Raw genomic sequence first — 25,072 nt, forward strand, 5'->3', positions numbered from 1 at the left:
TATCAACACACACCCACAGACTGCAGCCAAACTCAAACCAGAATATATTCAACAGTCCTGTGAGTTGTATGGTCACCTGATTTCTGGCTCCTCTTTGAAAATAATTTGATAAAATACACCTGACAGGTATGAATTTTGGCAAAGAAATACCAGATAAATATTGTACATTTATTAAATTTAAAAATCCACCTACATTAGTATTTTTTGGCTAGCAGGATTAACTCATCAGTCATATTGAACTACAGTTTTCATTTATGTATTGTACTGACAAAAAAAATCATAACAACACAACCCAGAATAATACAGAAAACTGCATAAAAATAAGGGAGGAATAAAGAAAGGGAAAGAAGGAAGAAGAAAGGACAGAAGGCTAGTTTCAAAATTAATGTAAACAAAATGTGAGCAATCCAAGAAATAGCAAAACCTATCTACAGTCTGGGGAAGTTTTCGTGTGCCTTTGTATGTCAGTTTCATTCAGATGTCATTGTCTGCCTTTTCTGTTGCCTTATTGACTAAATCAGGTCAAACAACAGCCAATCTAATCAATTGTTTAAAAATAAGCTGATGACTTCTTTCAGTGAGAGAGATGATATGTTTTGAAAACAGTAGTTTGGTTATGCTGCAGGATATAATATCTTCTACAAAGTGGTCATTCAATAATAATTTATTGATAGATTTAGTTACTCTGATAATGAAAAAGGGCTGATAAACAGTCAAATTAATCAAAATTTGATTTTAAATCAAAAGCTACATATAAAGCCTGCCACTTCAATGAACTTATTCTTTGAGAATATTTTTTTCTAAGAAACTGAAAAAAGAAGCAGCTAATAATTTCTTTTAAAAGTACAGGTTTTCTTTCAATGGATAGTGTATACAAGCACAGGAAACATTACTTTAAAAGGGATTGTGGCTTTTGTAAGTTCGATTAAGTGACTTATAAGAGCAATGGCAAGAGGGGACTTACTTCCCCTCATGTTATCTATTGAAGACTAAGTAAGAACCTGCACTGTTAAATTTGTCATTTTTAGTCAAAGTTTAATCATTTAAGTTATAGAGAATGTACTAATGGTGCTTCTATGAATATTAAATGGGCACAAATGTTCTGTATCCTGGGGTACAGAGGAAGGAATCAGTCATGAGCATCACTTGACCAGTTTGCATGAAATAGATATTAGCCACTTTTGCTGAAATTTGGCATGTAGAATTACACACTATATCCACACAGAAAGCAGAGGTATTTGTAAAAGAATAAACTCCAAATGGAGGAAATAGCAGAGGCAAACATTTCAGGTGGGTTTTTTCCCCCTTTTATAGATTTATACGGCACTCAAAGATAGACAGCATAATGTAGTGACTACTAAAAACAAAATAGAGGCTGAGGCAAATTTATTAAAAGCTTCAAGGTATACTGCTGAAAAGAGTAAGAATATGGAGGAAAATCAACAAGAAAAATTAAGCAAAATAAAAGGAAAAAGAAATGGGGATTATTAAAATAGGATTAGATGGAAAACGACAAATTTGGAAGACAGGCAAAGATCCAACATACACATAATTGATGTTTGAAGAGACTAGAAAATCTGGAACTGAAATTTTCTTCTCCCTTAAGATCTAAGAGAAGAAAATATTTATGAAATAAAGCAGGACCAACACCTATAGGTTCAAAGACCACATCATGTTCCACGGGGGAATAATGTGACTGATAAATGCAGACTTGCCCTGGTTAAGTAACTATACTATTGTTGACACCATGTCAAGAATATCAAATCAATGATGAGAGTAAAAAATCATCAGGTTACCTTCAGGCTTTCCTACAGCCACATTCAATGATAGAAAGTGTTAAACTTTCTACAAAGTTCTAGGGGAAAGAAAGTATGACCCAATAATTATATACCTGGCCAAGGTAGGCAAATAGAAAAGGCAAAGATAGACATTCTCAAATATTCCAAAATTCATACAATATAGCATTCATGAACACTGCTTGGGGAAAGCAATGACTGGAAGATAAATCACAGCCAATCAAGATGTGAATGGAGGAGCCATAATGAAAAGACTGGGTGTGAGCATTGAATAAGTGTAAATATAGCATTCAGGCTAAATAACTGTGAGCAGAGAATATATATTTTATAGATCAGCTGGGCACAGTGGCTCACAGCTCTTATCCCAGCACTTTGGGAGGCCAAGGTGGGAGAATCGCTTGAGATCAGGAGTTTGAGATCAGCCTGAGCAACATAGCAAGTCCCTATCTCTACAAATACATATATTAAAAAAAATTAGCTGGGCATGGTGGCTTGTGCCTGTAGTCTCAGCTACTTGGGAAGGTGAGGCAGAAGGATTGCTTGAACCCAGGAGTTAGAGGTTACAGCTTCACACCCATAATCCTAGTCTCTTAAAGTGTTAGGATTACAGATGTGAGCCACAACACGTGGCCTAGAAACTGTATTTTTATTTAAAAGAAAATTGATCAAGAAAAGAAATATGCATAAGTCTATAGATTTTTATTGCGCATACACTTGTGGTGCTAGGCTTTGGGAGTTTAGAAGTGAGCTAGGAGCTCTCATGGAGTTCATAGTCTAGTGGAGGAAGAACATTCTAGAATTAGGTGAATTCTCATCTTTAATTAGTTGGTCAAAATTGATTGCCCTGCTCATTATGAAAAGAGCCCCAACTGGTTAATTTCTTTTGCAGTCGTTTAAAGCATTTTTGAGCCAGCTGTTACTCATAACCAGTTAGGATCATATTATAACAATACTAATTCATATACCAACATCAATGCATCCCTTAGCCTATGCTACCTATGCTATTATTTTCTCCGTTTTGCAAGTGGAAAAACTAAAGCGCTTCAAGATATTAAGCAATTTGTCCAAACTCACACTTCTGGTAAAGGGCATGATTTGAGTTCTTTCCAACCCCAAAATCTATGCAATAAGGTAACAGTAGTTACAAGGAGCAAAACTGGTCAGAAACACCTACCTACTAGGTTAGATAATGTGCTCTGTAGACACAAGCTAGCTCTCTATAAAACATGAATGGTTGATTTTGCAACATAGACAAACTTAACTTACATATCTTGACTTTCTAAAATATATTTTCACTTTAAAATGTGTGTGTATATGTATATATGTGTGTGTTTATTAAGGGTGTTTTCATTTTTGTTGGTTTCATTTTGCCACTGATAGTCATCACTGCTGCAGTTTGATTAAACGATACAATTGCCCTTGAACTCTCTCTATATTCCAAGGCAGCAGAGCAGGAAGAAACATATGGCACCAGTGCCATAGCAGCACAATTTTAGGCCTCCTCAAGAATTATGTGGCCATGGTGGTGATTTGCTATCAATAATTTCATGACTCCTAATTCGGAGTAGTGGATTCATGGTCTTAAAACGTGAAGCTGTCGCTCAGCCAGGCAGCCTCTCTTATGCTCAGAGCAGTCTGGCTTTTCAGCACACGGCATCTGCGTTTCCCTTCTCATGACCACTGCACTCAGGAGAATTTGGACCAATTCAGCATTCAAGGACAATAGGACAGGCATTTGCTCTGTAAATAGCACACAGCATGATTATTAGAACAACTGACTTTGTATGAAGCAAAAGGAAGAGGAGGGCTATATGCGTGTGTACATGCACACACACACACACACACACACACACTTTCCATGCACAAAAAAAAGGAAAGTGTTTGTTTTATGATCATTAACAAAACCTTGTATTCAGTGTTTGACTAAATGATGATTCTCACCCTTGCAAATGTGTGTGTTTGAAAAATAAAATTTCACCTCGACATCATAGTATTTGCACTGAGATTTTTTCTCAGTGAAAATCTGAAGTGCCCACAATTCTCATGACTATGATATAACATCTCTTCCTGGTTTGTTAAATTTATTTTTTCTGGGCAGCTTTGCTGTAGTAATAGATTTTCATTGTTTTATTGAGGCTCTACATTCTAGCAAATTTGCAGTTGATTATCCTAAGCTCATTCAGAACCAATTTCCAAACACAGTTTGCACGACCTTGTGGAACCAAATGTAGGACAATGATTTTTCTTTGCAAACTTACTAAACCTTTTATTATACTTGTATGAGAGGGAAAGGCACATTTAGAAATTTAAAACTATGTTCTCGCGTGGAAAAGATATGGGCCCCGCTTTAGACAATGCTATTCAACATATCAGTGGCTTCCCTTTTCCTTAGACATGCCGCATTCTACAGCCCTTGAAACCTGACAAAGTGTCACCAATGCTTATTTTCTATTACAACATATATGTATCACTTTGTAAAATGTTATTTTTTCATTTCAATAAATTTAGGAGGCACAAGTGTTTTTTGTTACATGGATGAATTGCATAATGCTGAAGTCAGGGCTTTTAGTGTACCCGTCACCAGAATAGTGTACATTGTACCTGATAGGTGGCCCCTTCTAAGCAATTCTGTTTTTAATCGCTTGTTGAACTTCATTGTGCCAAATGACAACAAGCATCTCGCTGTCTCTAAAAGGCAGGGATTGCTGGGTATGGTGGCATAAGCACATCCAAGCTTCCTTCTTCCTTGCCTGGCTGGATAACCGCTCCACTCACTGTCCTAGACCAGGATGTTTCTTGATAAGCAAATGCAGAGTTTTCCCACAGGCATGTTACCACGGGCTATGGTAAGAAAACACAAAAGGAAGGTGACACACACCCTGTCTTCCAGTAAGAAAGAGAGTGAGTGCCAATACTGACATTATTCAAACATCATAGAACGTGAGAAAGGACAGATTGTTGAAAACAGCAGTCAGGAAATTCCAAATGTCATCGTTCATCAACTCAAACTCTGTAGCCTTTGACCTTGAACACTGAGAAGCTCACTACGACAGTTATGCATTTTAAAACCCCTGGAAGGCTCCCTCACCCACAGGTGAAGTAAGTGCCGAGGCCTTAAGGAAGGTATTTGTGACCTGGGTTCAACTCTAACTTCATTTCTTGTCACCCTTGACCCTCTGTAAACTCTTCAGAGACACCACATACCCCGAGTTGTTTCCACTTCTGGACTGGTACTAACTGATCAACACTAAGGTGCTCACATGGTGGTAATACTCACTGGGTGCCGGTCAGGTGGGGGGAGGGTAGAGAGGCTCGGGGCGTAAACTCACAGCTAATGGAGACGGGGCGCACCGTATGGGGGAAGGACACGCTCGTGACCCTGGCTTAAGCGAGGCAAATGCATTTCATGTAACCAAAATATCTCATCATTGCCTTTTAATGTGTGTGTTTCCTTGAAGCACTGTGACGTCCTTAAACTCAGGGACTGGGTGTCATTAATCTACATTTTCTGAAACCCTGTATAGCCTCTGGTGTGTGCTAGAAGCTTAATAAATATGGTTTGAATAAGTGAATTATCTTTAAAGATTTTAAATTCTTATGGTGACAGCTTCTTCAAACATCAATTAAAAGGAAAAAGTGAAACATACACAATTAGCCTAATTATTTCTTTGTCTTTTACCTTTAGCAAGTTACTTTTCCTTAAAAGTCCTAATTTTCTCACGTAAACAATGGGTATAATACTACCTCCCTTATAGAGTTGTTACAATTAAATAAGAAAATGCCTAGAAAATTGCTTAGATGTGTCCCTAACATACAATAAGGATTAAATGAATGTTAGGTACTACTAGTAACCAAATGGTTAATGTGAAGTTAACCATTTGACTTATATCCATATTTTGCAAGAGTTAAATTTTCAAAATGATTTGTTTCTTGTTCTTGCTGGTTTTTTTGTTGCTGTTTGTTTGTTTGTTTGTTTCCTTTTTAGGGCCTTTTGTGTTGTGTTACTCTTTTGTCTGAATCATGCTGATCTTTCCCTCAATTTGTTTCCTCTCTGTGTGAGAAGAAATAGCCAGTAATTCAGGTGCCCCGTAATTCAGGGCTGGGTAACACACACATGTTGAGTCAGCAGGGACTCCAATTTAGAACCACATCAGCAAACATCATATTCTGTAAATATTTCAAAAATTGGTGGACGTGGCTATTTCCATTATTCTAAATTACCGTTATGTGTCCGTCACTCAAATTTGTTTCCATTCACAAATAGGCTTTATGATGTTATTGTTGGGAAAAAAGGAACCGCGATTCCAAATTTCTATATACATCAGTTTTAGTCATTCTCATTCCCATCAAGGTTTGGCAAGGGAAGAGGAGGTTTATAAATTGATGATAGGAGTAAATTATGCATAATCCCATAGGTCAGCAATGTCTTAAAGCATGTTGTAAACTAAAGGTCAAATCCCCAACAGTCAAAGTTATTTACCAAAGGCAGCAATCTTATTTTACTTCCTTTAAGACCACAAATATACTTATTTCCCAAAAGGTCTTTCATATTTGCTTATACTGTAAGTAGAATTGGAAATAAAGTTAACTTTGGTACTCTACTAATTGCAGACCACCCTGGTGTTGAGTCAGGGCGGTCTCCTGCTCGTGCCACAAATATGCCCGGCCCGTTTCCATTTTCTTGCTTTTACTCAAACTTTCTCCATCCTCTAACCTATTTCTCTCTGGGCTCCATTCCTGGGCCCCACTGTTTGTTAGCTCTGGGACCTTAGAAAATATATCTAATTTTCTCTAAACCTCAATGTCCTCATCTATAAAATGGGGACAAAAATAGTATCTGTCTGAAATGGGTGTTACCATGATTAAATTAGACAGTGATTTAATTTTTTAGCCCAATTCCTGGCGCATTGACAGCATGCATGTCATGGCCAAGGATATTGTTGCTGCTGTTATTCTACCTGTTCTGTCCCATCTACCTATAAAGGCCTAGTTCTCAATGTACGTTTCCCAGATACTTTCATACTTTCTCCCTTCACTGTGTCTACTGTATGGGTTTTATTCAGCACTTGGTGTGTATGTGTATACATATATTTATATATATGCACACACACACATACACACCATAAAGGCCTTCATCCTTGTCATCTTTACATTGAGTAGGCTGAGGAGGAGGAAAAGGAAGGGTTGGTCTTGCTGTCTCATGGTAACAGAGGCAGAAGAAATCCACATACAAGTGGACCCATGAAGTTCAAACCCACATTGCTCAAGGGTCAACTCTGTGTGTGTGTGTGTGTGTGTGTGTGTGTATGTTCTGGCCCATATGAGTATTTCTGGCCCATGAGTTGTAGACAGAAGTCTACACATCACTTTCAGGCTACCCCACTGAATCGCAGGTGAGAGACACTCTTGAGCCTTTTCCCCAGCCCTAATCATCAACCCTAGAAGCAGTTGTTGAGACAAGGTCTCTATCAGCCTAGATCCTAAGTGACTACCTACGATAAGCAGAATCTGTACTACTCAACCATAAACATGAGTGAATTACAGATATATGCATTAACATGGATGAGTCACAAAAACGTGAAGTGAAAGAAACTAGACAGAAAAGAGTATATTCTGTATGACTGCATTTATATGAAATTGTGGAACAGACAAAACTAATCTATAGTGACAGGAATCAATCGTGGCAGATCAGTGGCTGCACAGGGTAGAGGGCGAGGGACATAAATCTACTGGAAAGAGACACCAGGAGAGTTTTTTGATGATGGCAATGATCTATGTATGGATTACAGTGGTTTGTCATAACTCATTGGATTGTACTTTTAAAATAAATGCAATTCATCGTGTGTAAACTACACCTCAATAAAGTTGATTAAAAAATGAACAAAACAGAACAAATAACAGAATCTCCCTGATGATCTATGCTGGATTTGCAATTGAATTAAAAATAAATCTTCTTGTTTCAGGTTTCTGAGAGAGGAAGGAGGGCAATTTGTTACTGCAGCCTATCCTGACTAATATACACATATTGGTTTTATCTTCTTGACTAGAATGTAAACTCTCTATGGAGGAAGCAAAGCCTTACCCCTCTTTGTACCCATGACCCCTGTCACAGTCCTGGATACATAACAAGTATCTTCTACTTGACCTGGGCCAACTTGATAGTTTCGATATCACGGCTGAGATCCACAAGGAGAAATGCTTCCAGTCACCAGTTTCTAGTCATTAAGGTAGAAATGTGTTCAACTAAATAGTACAAAAAAAAAAAAAAAAAAAAACACTTGAGTAGGATCCTAAGTCCAACATTCAGGTTTCTTCCTAAGCAGATCCTAAATGTATCCTATGGCAAATCCCCAGAACCAGGTATAGCAGACCTGTAATAGCAGCTATAAACAAAGCTGACGGAGGTCATGTGACTCAGGGAAGCTTGGACCTAAGATACTGTTATCGGGAAAGAAGGTTTAGGAGTGATAGGAAGGGCAGCAAAGAGAAGAATGTTAAGATATCAGTTGGTAAAATCAACTAGTCATGAGGACATCTATCCAAGGATATGACCATTTGCTGTTCTCTCAATGATATTTCTGACACCACTCAGTATACCTACAAAATAATTTTGCTTGTCTCAAAGAGATCCTGGGTTTCCTGGAAAAAAAATCACATGACAATTATAGGCAAAGTAGAGCAGTTCAGATAACCCAGTGAACAACCCACTTTGTTTCGCCAGATTAAGTGTTAATGGTAGGCCTGGAAATGTCCAAACGTATCAAACACCTATCCTGATTGGAGGTAAGTCATACACTGAGACTTAGTTGGGGAATTTAAGACATCTACAAACAAAGTCAGGGAGGGCTGACAGCCAGATGGGAAGAGACTGGGGATCACCCAAGAATGTTTCAAATTAAAAAATAAAAAACACACATAAATAAGGTTCTCCTCCAAAGTTTTCCACAGTCAGCTGATAACCAGAAACAACAGGCATATTTTTAAGAATACATATCATCAGGCAGCATCTCAGACTGACTCAGAATCTCCTGGGACAAGGTAGAGGCTGAGCATACATTTTGCCAGTTGAGTCTGAGGCTCTGTTAGGTCTGGGGACCTCACCTCTACTGTATTTTCCTAGAAAAGAATCTTTCCTTCTGCAGCTGGGGATGCTTTGGGTCCCCAAGAGAAAATCAAGGTGCTGCCTGTCCTATAGAGAAAGGCACCTGGAAACCTGGGAGAATGAGAGACATTGGGAGGGACTGTTGCAACTCTCCCTCTTGCCACTGAAGACTCAAGATCTAAGAGGAAGCAAGGGCCCTAAGGAAACCCGGGTGGTCCCAGCTTAGGTTTTAATTATAAAATTCTATTTCCAGGTGTTTTCTTGAGGGACAGAGCCTCCGTGTGGTTACTGACAAACCCCAGAGGCATCCTTGGGAGTGTTCAGCCTTCTGTGCTGTCATTTTACCTGCATCAAGAGAAAATTCAAGGCAATGTAAATAATGTATATCTTTTCTTTCAAAATCAGTGTAAATATTTCATAGACTGTACAGTAAATAATAAATACATTTGAAAAAGACAATATAAATATTTGATAGTTTGCAGAGCAACTGTTAAGCTTGGAATTATCTATGAATGTTCAAAAAAATCCAATAAATTCTAAATTACATACAAATGGTTCAAAAGTGACCAAAACATAGTCACGGGTGTAGTTTTAAAAATCACTGTGTTGTTTCTTAGCCAAGGGAGTGTTAAATCAAGATGTCACAGTCTGTAACAGCCTGCTTGTGAATCATCTGAAATTTTGGTAACTCCCAAGCGCCTATGCCTTCTGATAATACTTGGCTTGCATCTTGAAATAATAAAAACGCCCTCTGCCTATGAAAGAAATGCGGGAATACCACACTACGCAGCTGCTGCTTTTAATGCAAAGAATTTCCAATCTTGCAAAGGTTGCTCCCACAGAAAGACTGGATAATAAACATCAAATGCCTTTTGCAAAACCAAGCAGGTAAAAATTTCTCACATACATCATTGGGCCAAATTTTGAGCAGGAAGCTTCAAAGAGTTAAATGTTTTTTCAGGTTATCAGGGACTTGTTTTATATTCATAAAATAATCAATCTATCCTGCTGCTGACTAGGGGTCGTTAATCTGTTCAGTTTTCTCATTTCTTTGCTCTTTTATAATTATAGGGAACTCCCCACAACCCACGCAAGTTCTTCTGTGTCCTCCTCCACTTCTGTTATTTCCTGCCATGTATGCCCTTCAAGACTCAGTCCCAGTACTGCTCCCCTGGGCAATCATTCTCACTGAAGCTTGCATGTGTCTCTGTTGTAGCATGTGTCCTAGAGAATTCAAACAGCTGTTGATACTACTTATTCACTGTTGTATCTCAGAACCTAAAAGAGTGCCTGGCATGTAGTCAGCTCCATAAATATTTGTTGAATGAATGAATGACTGTCTCACCTAGTGACCAAGGATGCTACTTTTATTCATCATGTCCTCCGAGTCTGGTACAGTGTCTCAGATGGAGTAGGTGCCAAAGACATATATGCTGAGTGGATAAATGGACCTAATCAGGTAATGTGTCTGTGTGTGGTAAAGGCACAGTGTGCAGAAGAGAAAGAGGGAGAGATGAGAGAAGAAACAAGGGATGTGTGTAACTATAGCTTCACTCTTCTCTTTGAAACACATTCCCAGGGAAAGATTAATAGGTACATGCCTTAAAAAAAAGCACATGAGGGGGATAAAGTGTACGTTTTTTTAAAAAAAATAAATCCCCATGAGTTAAAAAAAAAATGTTCTTGATTATGTTTATATAGTATCTATACAGTCTTCTAGGAAGCTTAAAGCACAACCACATCAGCACATTAGATATTGCATCAAACCACCCCTGTGCAGTTGATTGATGGAGTCTTTTATTCCTCTCATTTTCTCCTTGGAGGAAGCAAAGGCAAATTAAAGGAAAAGTTCTAATGACTTGTCCAGAGGCACACAAAGATGCAACAATGAATCCAGTTTCCTCCCCACAGCTCTTTAGAGAACATCACTCAGAAAGTTTAGATGGGTTGTCTGGTATTAAGAAACTCCAGCTGTCTATAATCTACCAATCAACAAAAGCTCATAGAGCTTGAACATCACCTAGGACTTTGACAGGGAGGGGCACACAAAGAAAAATAATGTGGTCCCTGGCCTCATGGAGTGAAGAATCTAATTGATTAATAGAATAGTAGGCTAAGAGAAGAATCTGGATTAAAAATCTAGTTGACAAGACAAAGCACTCAGGAAACACTTAAATCCCAACACATAGCATTAAATGGGCAGGTGCAATTAAATGAAAGAAATAATATATCATTTAGCGTTCCTTTGCTGCATGGAACAGTGAGTGACTGAAGTAGAAAAGAATTTTCGTGAAAGCATACGGAGAGTTAGAAAACAGAGAAGGCTGAGGAGGCAGGAAGTTCTAAAATGAATGAACAATGTCTTCCATGATTCTATTCAAGATTCAAAGTCTCGGTAACGAGAGTCCAATTGGTTGGTCCTGTTGGCCATATTGGGACAATAACAGAAGGAAGCCCCTGCAGACTTCTCAGCCTCCCACATCGGAGGGCAGAGCCTCTGGCTTTATTGTTCCTCTGTGACTCCACCCAAAAGGGCGCTGAGATGCTGTCAGCAGGGAGGAATGCATGAAGGGCTGCCAGAGGATGGCAAAGGCTCTTTACCAACAATTCCTGTGAAAGGAATTCAGCGGAGGGAAAAATCCCCAAACATGAATCAGGGGAGAATCTGGAGGAAGTGGGATTTAAGGTTGGTAGGAGTGTTCCCAGCACTCAATTAGGTGGAGCAAGATGAAAACTGGTGACTAATGCACCCAGAGGTGGGGCTAGGACAATAGATATTACTGTGAAAAAGTAAACAAAGTCCACTGGACTTAAATAATCATAATAATAAATACAATTTTTAAAAAACCACACGTTTATTTGGTTGCCAGGCAAGTGAACACGTACCAATGAAGAAATGCACCTAATTATCTGAGAAGTAAAAGTTGGGGTTTTAAAGTTGTATATTCTTTATGTGAAATGCTTGGGACTAGAAGTGTTTCAAATTTTGGATGATTTTGGATTTTGGGATATTTGCATTAGACTTACCAGTTGAGCATCCAAAATCCAAATATCCAAAATCCTAAATGCTCCAATGAGCATTTCCTTTGAACATCATGTTGGTGCTCAAAAAGATTTTGATTTTGGAGCATTTTGGATTTGGGATGCTCAACCTGTGCTAGCAAATGGGTTGATAGTGGTTATGTCAAACTAATTCTCTGGACAATGTGGAATGAGATGATAGCTCTGTGCAGTGTGCACAATTATTCCAACACATTCTATTTGTGGGGAAAGAAAGTTTTTGTTTAGGTTCAGTAAGGGCGGGCATAAGGAAATCACTCAGGTTCATAGTTCTTTAATTGTTTTAGTTAGTTGTAATAAAACACAGCACTTAGTTTTGATATCTCTTGGGCAAAAGGAAAATTCTCCTTTTAGAGCACTTGGCTACAGCTAAATCACATAGTAATAATGCTTTATATATGTGCAATGCTTTAATGTTTACCATCTTTCAAAAATGTTAAGACAATTGAACCTCACAAAGCTTCTATGCCATATCTATGACCTGTTTCTACTTTCATTTTACAGAAAAGAACCAAGATCACAGAGGTAAATGACTTGCCCGAGACAACAGCCAGGGTCAACCAACTGACTCTGTATTTCTTTTTCCAAGTCATGCTTAATAAACAGACAGCAAAATGCTGTACCATGTATAAATTTTAGTAATCCATGCTTTCCTAAGATCCAGAATGAATTAAACAATATAACAAATGTTTATAACTTTTTAAGGGTAATGACGAAATTCCTCTGATTGAAAAAAAAAGAAAAACCAACTGTTTCAATGGGAGAAAGACCCATAGAGAGCATGTGTCATCAGTTAACAAATATTTACTTGGTCCTTTACTTTGTGCAAACCCTCCTTTAAGACAAGCCAGGCCCATAGCCATGAACCTAGAAAATGTCATCAGAGTTGGACCAGATGGAGAAATGAGGAAGAAGCATGATTGGCTGATGACCAGAATTTTAAGGGTGAGGGATTCAAAAGATTTCATCGAGGGCAAAGCTGGAAACTAGAAGGAAGGAAGCAACTGAACCAAAGCTTCTCTGAAGAAGCCGAAATGGCAGAAAGAAATTAGAGAGTATCCAGACTGGAACCAGAAGCCTCCAGAAGAACTATGGGGAAGAGGCTCTTGGAGGTAGGGAGTTTCCCAAGCCTTGCTGTGAAGCACGGAGAGCCTCACCCCAGGGCAGGGAGAGAAACGTTAAGGAAGGAGTCTGAGCAGGCTCCCCGATCTGGGTGAAAGGGAAACAGAAGAAAGCCCGAGAAATAATCTTCCTCAAAGAGCTCCAAACTGAGCTGGAAAGATAATACATAAACATTTTAATAGCACAGGACAGGAAACTGATAACAAACAAAAGAAGTAAATATGAGACACAAGGTCAGAGAAGGAAGAGACCGTTCTAGGTCAGGGCAGCCTCTGGAAATCTCACCAAGAAATGATACAGACCTCAAGAAATGTGCTTGTGGCCCACATTCTTGCCAATTTGCTTTGCAATATAATAATCCCAGACTTAAAACTCACTTCTCAATTTATCACTCTTGGGGAGTGTAGCCCTTCTCCCTGTTATTAATTTTTTCAATTCCTACACGGGATGATTTCTCTGAAAGCTAGGCAAAGTATCAGATGGGGTTGCCTGTGTTTCATAGAACTTCAACAGACTAATGTTGAGTGCCTCTGCTCTGTGCTTGGCACTGGACAATGTGCTGGAGTTATGGAAATTAATAAGGTGCAGGTCCCTATCCTCAGGAAACCTAGAGTTTATTCAGGAAATACAAACACATAAACAAACACTTTATGTGGAAAACTCTATAAAAAGCATCAGTATAAAATCTAAGAGCAATGAGTTCTATCATTAGAAAGAAAAATTATTTTTCATTCGTCTATTTAACAGATGTTTGAATGTTGACCAAGTGCTCAGCACTGTGATGAACACCAGTAATCCCTACGCAATAAGCCATAATTGCATCCTCTGGAATAGTTTGTATTTTAAGTTGGGGAAGTCCATCTGAGTGAGAAACAAAAATGAACAATTTGGTCATTCTGAGACTCTAGCACGGAAAGGATAAAGAGTTGTTGCAGAATGGATCTAATTTGGTATCATTGTGATGAAGGACTTATCGATAAATAATCTATCCCTTCCAAACCATACAAGGTCCTTTTAGGAATTTGCCATGAGCAAAAGTAACAATCCCAAATATCTGTTATTTAAACCAGAATTCCTGTGTTACTCATCAAAAGGAGCACCTGTTACGGCAGGAACAGTCTATGCACATGCAGACAGGGGGCCCGATTCCAGGTGGCACCACTAATACACCTTCTGATGCAGGCCAAGGGGGAGCCAACTTGAGGGTCTACAGCTCCCCACCCCAGAAACTGCTCCAGGGTCTTAGCCTGTGCCAGACTCACAGAGTTTCTGAAGAACTGGAAGACCACCACTCAGAATCATCTCTGACCACTGATTACTACCTACCCCTTAGGGTTGTTGGGAGAATTACATGAGTTAATAAATTACAGGTTTTGAACAGGAAGTATCATGTAAGTAATATTATTATTGTTGTTATTCAATAGTCAGTCAAAATATGTCATACAATTGCTTTTCAAATTACTAGCAAGCAAGGAGAGAATGGTGAAATCAGTTCAATAACTGGCCAAGAGACATAGGGAAAGTGTGCACTTGACTGCAAAATTCCAATTTTTAAAAAATCTTCTTCCCCCTGCTGGTTATAAAAGCAGAGTGGCCATGGCCGCCTGGTTGTTAGGAATGGCAGATGCTGTGTGTGTACGTATTTGTGCATGTGCTTGTGTGGGTGCCACATATGTGTGCATATGCGTCAACTACAACTACAAAAGCCTCCTTCAAGCTCCTTTGTAAATATAATGGGTGGTGGGTTTTTTTGTTTTCTACAAAATGCATGCCAAGAAATTCATATCTTCATTTCTCCCATGCATGCTAGTCTTCACCTGGGTCTTCCATATTCCCCTTTTATTCTAAAACTCTAAAATGGAGATGACATTTTGGATGTGTCTTCTAATATTATATATTTCCCTTTTCAATAATCTGATCTCCCCCAAAACTATCCCATTATTATTGCCTAAAAAAGGGAAAGAGCATGAACTCCTGGGCAAAGCGAAGGCCATGACAGAGGGCACCTCTTGTTAATACAAAGGGAAAACATCAAGCTCTTCCAACATCTAGGAGAAGAACCTGAGGGGCAAGAAGAGAAAGGGAGAGGCAAGAGGTCAGACTCAGGTGTCTCTGCTCTCACTCCCACCATGGGGTTAAACCTTGGCATGAGAAGGAAGTTCTGGGACCTCCAAGACTGGTTTGGGTGATCCCCAAAGGGGAGGAACCTGCTTCTTGCTACTCAAGGCATGCACCACAGAAAACATGAGCTTCCTTGAAAAGGTAAAGTTTGGGTATGCAGCCAAATAGATAAGATAGATATCCAGGCAGGTCTCGGGACTGAGTGTGGCATCTGGGAGCCCAGAAATCACAGCAAGCCCTGTCAGCAAGGAGTGCTATGGGGACTGGTGGGCAAGAAAGGGATTATCGAGTTTGTACGTAAGCCAACATATGGACTGTCTTCAGCAACAGGGGCCAATACGATGCCCCCAAACCAGATGAGTTCAGCTACTCTCAGCAGGCTCTAGCACAGAATGTCAGTGACCAGAAGGAACAAAGGACCTCTCAGAAGAATCCAACAAGGACCCAGCAATATCCACCACACCCTCTTCACCCTCCATAGCTCACACAAACTTCTTTCACTGTGTGCCATTGGGAAGAAGGAGGGACAGAGGAGATCTCTTAAAAGGAAGAAAATTGCTCTGATTGGAAGTTTGAGGTTTCAAATAACTATTTGAAAAAAACTAATGGAAATGTCACAGTTTGAGTCATCTTTAACTGATGAGATCATATTCCTCCATGTTTCTCCCACCATCAACACAACTAAAGAGTTCAGAGCAAGATGAGACTCACTACAGAAAATAAAGTTACATGTTTTACATATCTGGCTAAAAGACCATGTGTACATAGCCCAAAGGGCTTCCAGATTTTTCTGGGACAGCCAGGATGATTTATAAATAGTTTATCCCATTGTCTCTCTAATCTTGATTTTCATTTAAAAACAGAAAGTATTGTTGAAACAGTATTGTCATTTCAGAAATGGTTAATTTTTTTTAAGGAAAGAATTATTATCTGCTCTTCTCAACTAAAAGGAAATGATACTAAGCATGCAGAAAACATAAAATGTAGGCTTCTCACAGCAAGTGAAACTTCTCTTCCAACAAAAGGTTACTCCCACTTGCTTTGGAGAAAGGAAGTTTTTCTTTTGGCCTTCTTTCAAATAACAAGAAACTCTGCTATACGCTACTCCCAAACTTACAAAAAGAAGGCAAGTGCCCAGTGTAAATATTACAGCGAAAGAAAACCAGAAAGAAAGAAAATTATTACAGGATTAAAAATTAAAATGCCCACAAAGACTAAGAGAGCAGATCAGGTCTTAAAATGGAATTCGGGGTCCAAAGAGAGCTTATTGAAGAGCTCCATTGCTTTACTAGACAAAGACTACACGATCCATGCTTCTCCCTCCTCAATTTTTTCCCAAGTTCCAGAGAAGCCTGGCTTTTTTTCCAGCCTGGGAATAAGTCTGCTTTACAATAGTACACAATTCTAGAGATGGAGCCCTCAGGTCAGCATGCGAACCTGAAATTACCATCGTAAAAAATAAAAAACAAAAAACATATGATAAAAGATAATTTTCTCTTTAATGGAAAATAAAGCAAAGGTGTTATTTTTCATTTTCAAAACCAAAGAGCAAATATTTTTAATTATAACATGCAATTTTAATGAGGTTTCAGTAATGCAAGTACACGCACTGCTGGTAGCCTACGACCTTTTGGTAAGCAATAGGATAATAGAGCCATTGAGATGTTCCCAGACTCTGACTAGCAACACTATTATCCGAATTCTGAGAATTAGCCTTAAAAAAAGAATACACAAAAAGGAAATGGCTATGTGCACAAAGGTATTTACCGTAGTCTTTTCTATGCTGCCAAAACAAAGAAAGAAAAACTCCAAAACTGGGAAACAACTAAATGTCCAAAATAGGTTTATGATACATTAACATAACATAATGTTCTGCTCCGTGGAAATTAGTTATAATGCAAATTATATGAAAACATGGGGCTACATTTATTATATAATGTTAAATGGAAAAATAGGACATCAATATGTACCTACCTTCTGTCAAAGGATGTGAAAATGTTTGTATGCAATATGCAAATAATAAATCTCATTTTATTCAGATAACAAGATTCTGTTGTTTTCTTATTTAAAATTCCTTACTATTATTTTTGTGGTTTTCATAAGCAAATTATTCTGTCTCTTCAAATGTGTATTTTTATTTATTTATTTATTTATTTTTATTTCAGCTTATTATGAGGGTACAAAAGTTCAGGTTATATATATTGCCCATGCTCCCCCATCCCCCCGAGTCTGAGCTTCAAGCGTGTCCATTCCTCAGACAGTGCACATCGCACTCATCACGTAGGTATACACCCATCCCCTCCCCCCAGCCCCCACCCCTGTCCGATACCCAATTGGTGTTATTCCCAAATGTGCACTTAGGTGATGATCAGGGAAACCAGTTTGCTGGTGAGTACATGTGGTGCTTATTTTTCCATTCTTGGGATACTTCACTTAATAGAATGGGTTCCAGCTCTCTCCAGGAGAACCGAAGAGATGCATGTCACCGTTATTTGTTATAGCTGAGTAATACTCCGTGGTATACATAAACCACATTTTACTAATCTATTCATGAATTGATGGGCATTTGGGTTGTTTCCACATCTTTGCAATTGTGAATTGTGCTGCTATAAACATTTGGGTGCAGGTGTCTTTTTTATAGAATGACTTTTGTTCTGGGTAGATGCCCAGTAATGGGATTGCTGGATCGAATGGTAGGTCTACTTGAATCTGCTTAAGGTATCTCCATATTGCTTTCCACAGGGGCTGTACTAGTTTACAGTCCCACCAGCAGTGTATGAGTGTTCCTGTCTCTCTTCATTCACGCCAACATGTGTTGTTAATGGCCTTTATCAAATGTGTATTTTTTAAGAAAGTCCTTTCAAAAAGCAGTGTGGCTCTGATATAAATCCAGATGGCAAAATGACAATGTATTTAAAGAATTGTCTTTCAACTGTAGACAATTTAGAGATTAAGAAAGAAAGGGGGATAAATGCTCGGAGTGAAGAACATTGTCTAGAGGCCTGTCTCACCAATATCCATTTCTTTAGTGTGGAGTTTCTTGACTTAGAGAAGCCAGGTGGTAGAATTTTTGAATTTTGTTCCACTTTTTCCTTTCTGAAGGTTTCATTCTTTTAACTATGGCAGGTGAGAGATTAAAAAAAATAAAAAACTCTCACTAGTTGGTGACTCTAACAGAACTGACTGCTGCCAACTCTGAGCAGAAAAGAAAACAGCAGCTTTGACCAGAGTTAGCAACTAAATAAGATTCTCACATCTAAGAAATTAATGCCCTCGCCAAAAGTACCCATAGGAGCTTTTAAAATCAAAGCTAAAAGTGACTTGTGGGTAGCCATGCATTGGACAGAGCCCAGTATTTGAAGGTTAAAGTGTTTTCTAAGGAGAGAATGGAAACCAAACTCAATTAAGGAGAGATGGATAGTAAATTGAATTTAGTGCTCAGAGGTGCATTATACTGGACAGTTGTACTTCTTCAAATAGTCAGCACCAAACCAGGCATCAGAAGATTGGGTGCTAATCACTGCTCTGCCACTGACCACCCAATGGCCTCAGAGAGGAAAAATCACAACTTTGTTTGTGTTCATCTTTGTTTCATCTGAAAATTGAAGGCATTAGGTTAGATTACCCAGGTCTGTGCATAGAACGGATCTACTACTGGTGGAACTGCTTAGGAGGCTGGCACTAGATGTTTGGGAGGATGTATATCAGGGTGAGAAGGGTTGTCGTCATTGAATGGGTATTTCACAGAGGTTAGGTCTCCATTGCTAATGCTTTCCCGCCCAAGACTACCAGAAATGCACCTTTATTCCACAAGTTCAGTCTTATTGGCTCATTGCAATGAAGGAGACACCACGCTATGGAAAACCATGAAATGGGTGTCTCAGTGAGAGGGTTTTAGAATGACCTAGTGTTAGGATTTTGGCTTCCTAAGTAATTGAAAGGAAAACTTGAGGAAGCATGCTTTTGTTTTGAATAGGGTGCTAACAGAAACAGGACAATTTTATCACTGGGTATCTGAATGTTTGTTCATTTGGGTTTGAACAGTGCTCTTGGTTTTGACTATGTTCAGACATATTTACAGAATGGCTTTGTTTTTATTTTGCTCCATCCATGACCAGAGATAAGTATTGTCTAACTATACTCAGAGAGAAGTATTGTCTAATACTGGTATTCTGTGAAATTATTTATGTCCAACAGAACTCCATGGTCCAGCTGTTACAACCAGACAGCTCCAAGCTGACAGCAGTCCAGGGCTGCACTTTTCTTTCTCACCATGAAGAAAATAATTAACTCCAGGGGTAAGTAATTAGCTCAGAAGCCAGAAAAGGAGACCTCAGGCTGGAAACTATTGAAAGGTAGTCAATCCATAAAGCTGAAACTCTAAGAAAATGAGCCAGAAAATAAGTAAAAGGTATTGACTTGGGGAAAAAAAAAAAAAAGAAAAGGCAAATGTATGAGCAGGCGACACAGGATAGCTGTGGCACTAACTCCTGGAATATTGAACGTCCACCAGGCTGCTCCATTTAGGCAAAGGGCCTGAGAGTTCATTGCTAGGGCCGATTTTTAAAGTAATTAAGCTTTGTCAAACATAATAATAGCTCACGTATTACTCAGCTCTACAATTTTATGAAACCTTGCTCCAAATGGTACTTTATCTTAAACACAAAATTAATTTGTGTTTGAAATCATAGATATTGGTCTATTTTAATAGTTTATTTTATTAAAATGGAATTTATATTATGTGCTCTATTCAATCTCTCCATTGTCTATGCATGGATGGGGGGACCACTGGTTACCTTTTGCAAGCTATCCAAAGTATAAAAATAATATTTAAAAGGAAATAAGTTTATACAAGTGGGAAGAATATGCATTTTATATTCTATGGAACCTTTCTGGTTTCAGAGAGTAAGTCTCACCTTCCCAATAGTATATCTGTACATATCAGAGGATGTACTCAGATTTTTTTTCAAATATCAAAAAACTTGTTTTGCCAATGCAGATCTATTTAGTGATGCTAAAGTTCACAGTCGTAATAGTTAATTGGTTACACATTCTGGTAAGCATCTGTAAGATAGGAGTTTGGATGACAACTAAAAAGTATTTGAATAGCACATGCTGCAGCACAAAGCCTCACCACCAGCACATCTCTGGATCTCCTGGGGTGTAAGCTTAGAATACAATGATATTAGACACCACACAGGGCTATCAGTATCCTAGGAAGCCCCCAAACAATTTTTGGAAGTTGCGGCAGTATTCATGGCCTGCAAAATGACAGAATAGAGATGGTGTTAGTTCCAGCAATTAACTTTGCAGCACCGGGGGTTTCCTGCCCCTGCAGAGGGCATCCATAATTCAGTTCCTCAAGGGAAAGTCTCACTACTGCTTGGGTGGATCGGAGACCTTTGGCAGATGGAGAAGTATTTGAATACACAAAATCAGGAAAATAAAAACAATAAAGGAAAGGCAATTTGCTAAATGAAATCTACCCAAACTGAACTGCCTGTAACAGTTCATCAGAACCTATGAAGATCACCCAGAAGGTTTTTAACCACCTCCACAACCCCGACAGATTCTGAAATACCCAATATCCTCTTTTCTAAAAAGTTCTCTTCTTGACAATATGTACTACAAGAAGTAAATACAAATATACTTGACCCTTCATTTCAGCCTGTTTCATGGTCTCCACTTTTTGTTTCCTCCTATTTTTTTTAATTCCAGAATACTACGGGGATATAAATGTTTAGGTTACATATATTGCCTTTGCCCTGCCTGAGTCAGAGCTCAAGTGTGTCCATCCCCCAGACGGTGTGCACCGCACCCATTAGGTGTGAATATACCCATCCCCTTCTCTCCCCCTACCTGCCCGACACCCGATGAATGTTACAACCATATGTGCACATAAGTGTGGATCAATCATACCAATTTGATGGTGAGAACATGTGGTGCTTGTTTTTCCATTCTTGTGATACTTCATTTAGTAGAATGGGCTCCAGTTCCATCCAAGATAATACAAGAGGTGCTGGATCACCATTGTTTTATGTGGCTGAGTAGTACGCCATGGTCTCCACTTTAAGGGGTATGTGTGTGTGTTTGTACATTCATATTACATATACATATACACACGCACACATATATATGTATTTATTTATTTATAATTTTACATCCATTCTAATTTTTATGTGATATCATAACAAAAGAATATGTTTCCCTCACAGGAAAAACGTTCATAAGCCCTTTTCTGAGCAAAGTTTTAGTGCAAAGAAGAAATCATGCAATTATAGACCTGCTAGACTTTCTTAGGATTCAGGTTCTGCTGCTGTTATTGGTATTAATATCTCAATTCAGCCTGTGTCACCACAGCCCTCAGTGGTGGGAACACTGAGCTTGGAAACATTGCCAAAGTTCATAGCAGCTCTCAGGAAATGTGGGGCTCTTGGAGGATGATTCTCTATGCCGCAGGCTCACACTCAACAACCTGTATGCAATGGTGCACATGTCCACTGAGGAGCCCCCATGGGTCATGGCTTAAGGCAGTGGTTCTCACACTTTACTGTATGTTAGAACCACTAGACAACTTTTTAAACATTTCAGTGCAAGCCCCTACCCCAGACCATTTACCTCAGAATCTCTACTGGTGGACTCAGGCATCAGTACCCTTTAAGGCACCCCAGATAATTCTAACGTGCCACCAAGTTTGAGACGCAATGGTTTAGGGTAAAGGGGATAAAAACAAAAAGATGTCAGTAAACATTTCATTACTGTGACTTGGTTGGAATGGAGCTAAATTAACCCTCAATGATGTTTTAGGATCAGCCACCCCCCAAACTTAGAGAGAATATAAAAGGACCCTGTGCTATTTGAACAGAGGCCCATTTACAGCTATGATTTGTTTGTGCAGGATACCCCACTCTGCCATGGGTGAAGCGGGACTTGGTGAACTTCTCTTGTCAAGCCCAGAAAAGAGAACATGGTTAGAGAAAATGCAGGTGGGAATCTCTCTGTGGCTCTCTGTACCTAAGTAGAAATGATTTCCACCTCCTTAGGCCACCACTGATCAACATCTATACAACCTTCTTTGGGGTATGAACAGAGTCCAGGGTTAGGACACTCCCTTCCAGTTTTTCTGGGCCCTTCCCGTGTTCACCACCCTGTGCTGCCTCTATTTTCATGCCTTTCTTGGATACCAGGCACCTGAGAACAAAGTCGCGATGACAAACAAGCTTTGACCTCAGAGACCCACGTGTGCGGATGCAGCCAGGGTGCAGAAGTGGGTGGCTGTGATTATCTCTGAAACCCACAGAAATATTTTGTCATAACTGCAGCCAGCTGGTAAGATTCAATTCAGAGTTGCAAACGCTGCTCAATGTTAAACCTACTTTCACAAAGGAAAGTTACTAATAAATTTGTTTTAATACCTTGCTATTCAGTGACATTCTCAAGATCTGTAGAATAATACTATATGACCCTAGATACTAGTTCCACATAGAGTTCTCAGTTTTTCTGGCCCCTCCCTTCCTGTTTGGATGACATAAGCTGTATATTGCTCAGAGCATCTAAGAATTCAGACTCATTGACTAGATGAATAACAACAGTAGCTCTTATTAATATGGTATTTACTATGGGTCAGGCATGTTCTAAGTACTTGACATATATTAACTCATTTAAGCCTCATTAAGCCCTATGAGCTCTATACCAGTATTAGGCTCATTCTATAGGTCAGGTCACTGGACCACAAAGAGATTAAATCACTTGATCAAATCACAGAGCTAGAGGGAAATCACAGAGCTAGAAGAGCTTGGATTCCAAGCCAGGCCAGCTGGCTCCAGCAGCTGCCTCTTTGTTAAGAGTGAGTGAATGAGGGGGTCTTTTCCTTGTTATTAAGTGTCTCTTCCTTTAGACCAAATGGTTCCTAATTTGTTGCTTACATTTCCACCCAAAAGTATTTTTAAGATCTCCATGTTGCTATAGGAAAATACAGCACATTGTTCCTGCCTACTGTGTTCTGTCATAGGCTTGGGACAGATTTGACAGAGCCATTCCTCCAGGGATGGAGACACAGGTTGCTCCCAAGTCTTGCTACCACCAACAGCAAGCAGGGAGCATCCTAGTTTGTATTTGTCCCTTGTGGGCTTTTGCAAGAGTTTCTGGGGTGTCTACCCAGGAGTGACACTTATGGAGTGTAAGACAATCACATATTTAAGTTTCTACGTATTATGCGCGTGGTCAGTTTACTCTCCGGGGACACTAGAACAGTGCATGAGTAAGAATAGTGCTGTACAGGGCCTGTGACCAAGCAGAACCAAGTAACTAAAAACAATTTAGAGTCTCTTATTCTCTAATTGCCATGGTTTTACCTAAACCCCTTTTAGCTTAAGCCAATTTTCTTAAGAACTGTTGCAATTATTTTTATTCTCACTAAAAATGATTATGCATTACATAGGGTAGTTAATATCACGTTCCAAATCCCAGTTATGATTTTAAATATGACTTCATTCTGTGAATAACTCACAATGTATAAAAGCTACCATGTGTCTTTTCTTCTATATAACAATAACTCAGAATTAATATGAAAGTTATAATATGCCTATCCCTATGAAATATGTACAAATATGTACTTGGCAATAGTGCACTGCTCAAGGAAACACCTTAATGTCAGTCCCACTAAAAAGCATATTGGAATTTAAAAGGGTCTGGGGGCAGCAGCGGGGAAGAAGAAAGAATAAAAAGAAAATATACTCAACATTCAAACCACCAAGAATGTGCTGGCCAGATTCAGACTGTTGGCAGGAAAAGATTTTTATAATTTCTTTTCCATAATTTAGCCTAGCTGGATAATTACATTTAGAAAAATAAGAGAGTAACCACAGATCTGTATGTAATGGAATAAAAAAAATGTAGATGTATCCCTCATGGAAATAAAAGGGGTAATAGAAGGCTATCATTATCAACTTTAAAACAAAAGTTGTACTCACTCCAACCAAAAGAATAATTAAAATCAGCCAAGACGACATAGAAAGCCAATCTTATACACTTGTCACTTCAGAAAGCTAGCTTGACAGTTGCACACCCACTCTCGGTGACAGTCAAACACGTTTCTAAGGAATAGATCAGTTTCCACAGGGGTGGGTAGCAAAGTCTTGCTATCCAAACCAGCTTCACCCAAAGAGTTCAGAAATTTGTACAAAGCAGCAGCTTTGGCTAAAATCATTCTCAGTTCTCCATAAAGAGTTGAAATGATCCAGGAAGGCATCGTGCTGAAAATAAAAAGAATACAGGCTTTGGAGTCATCAGGGTGAGTGTTGGCATCAATTACACAATCCTGGGGAAGCATTTAACTTCCCCTTCTGGAGGTCCGGAAGGGAATCTGTTTCCTTGCCTTTTTCACCTTCTAGAAGCCACCTGTATTCCTTGGTTCATGGCCTGTTTCCGCAAACACATCTCTCTGCTTCCGTCCTCACGTCTCCTTCTCTTGTTCTGACCTCCTCCCTTCCTCTTTTATTTCTAAGGACCTTTGTGATTATATCAAGCCCACCCACATAATCCAGAATAATCAGCCCATCTCAAGATCATTCAGCCATATCTTCTAAACCTGTTTTGTCACATATGCACAGGTTCCAGTGATCAGGACATGGACATCTTTAGGGTCCACTATTCTGCCGACCCTATTAGCTGTGTGCCATTTGGCTAATAAAGTCATGCTGGATCTCAGTTTCTTTACGTAAAATGAGGACTTTTTTATTACTTTGAGGATATAGTCAATAATGAGAGTCAAACAGTCAGCACAGGGCCAGGTTCACAGAACAAACGCTCCACTGTTGCAACCCACAACACCACTAAAAACACAAATACAACAAAAAGAAGAATGATGCAA

The sequence above is a fragment of the Eulemur rufifrons genome, chromosome 1 (assembly GCF_041146395.1).
Source record: "Eulemur rufifrons isolate Redbay chromosome 1, OSU_ERuf_1, whole genome shotgun sequence".
Classification (NCBI taxonomy): Eukaryota; Metazoa; Chordata; class Mammalia; order Primates; family Lemuridae; genus Eulemur; species Eulemur rufifrons.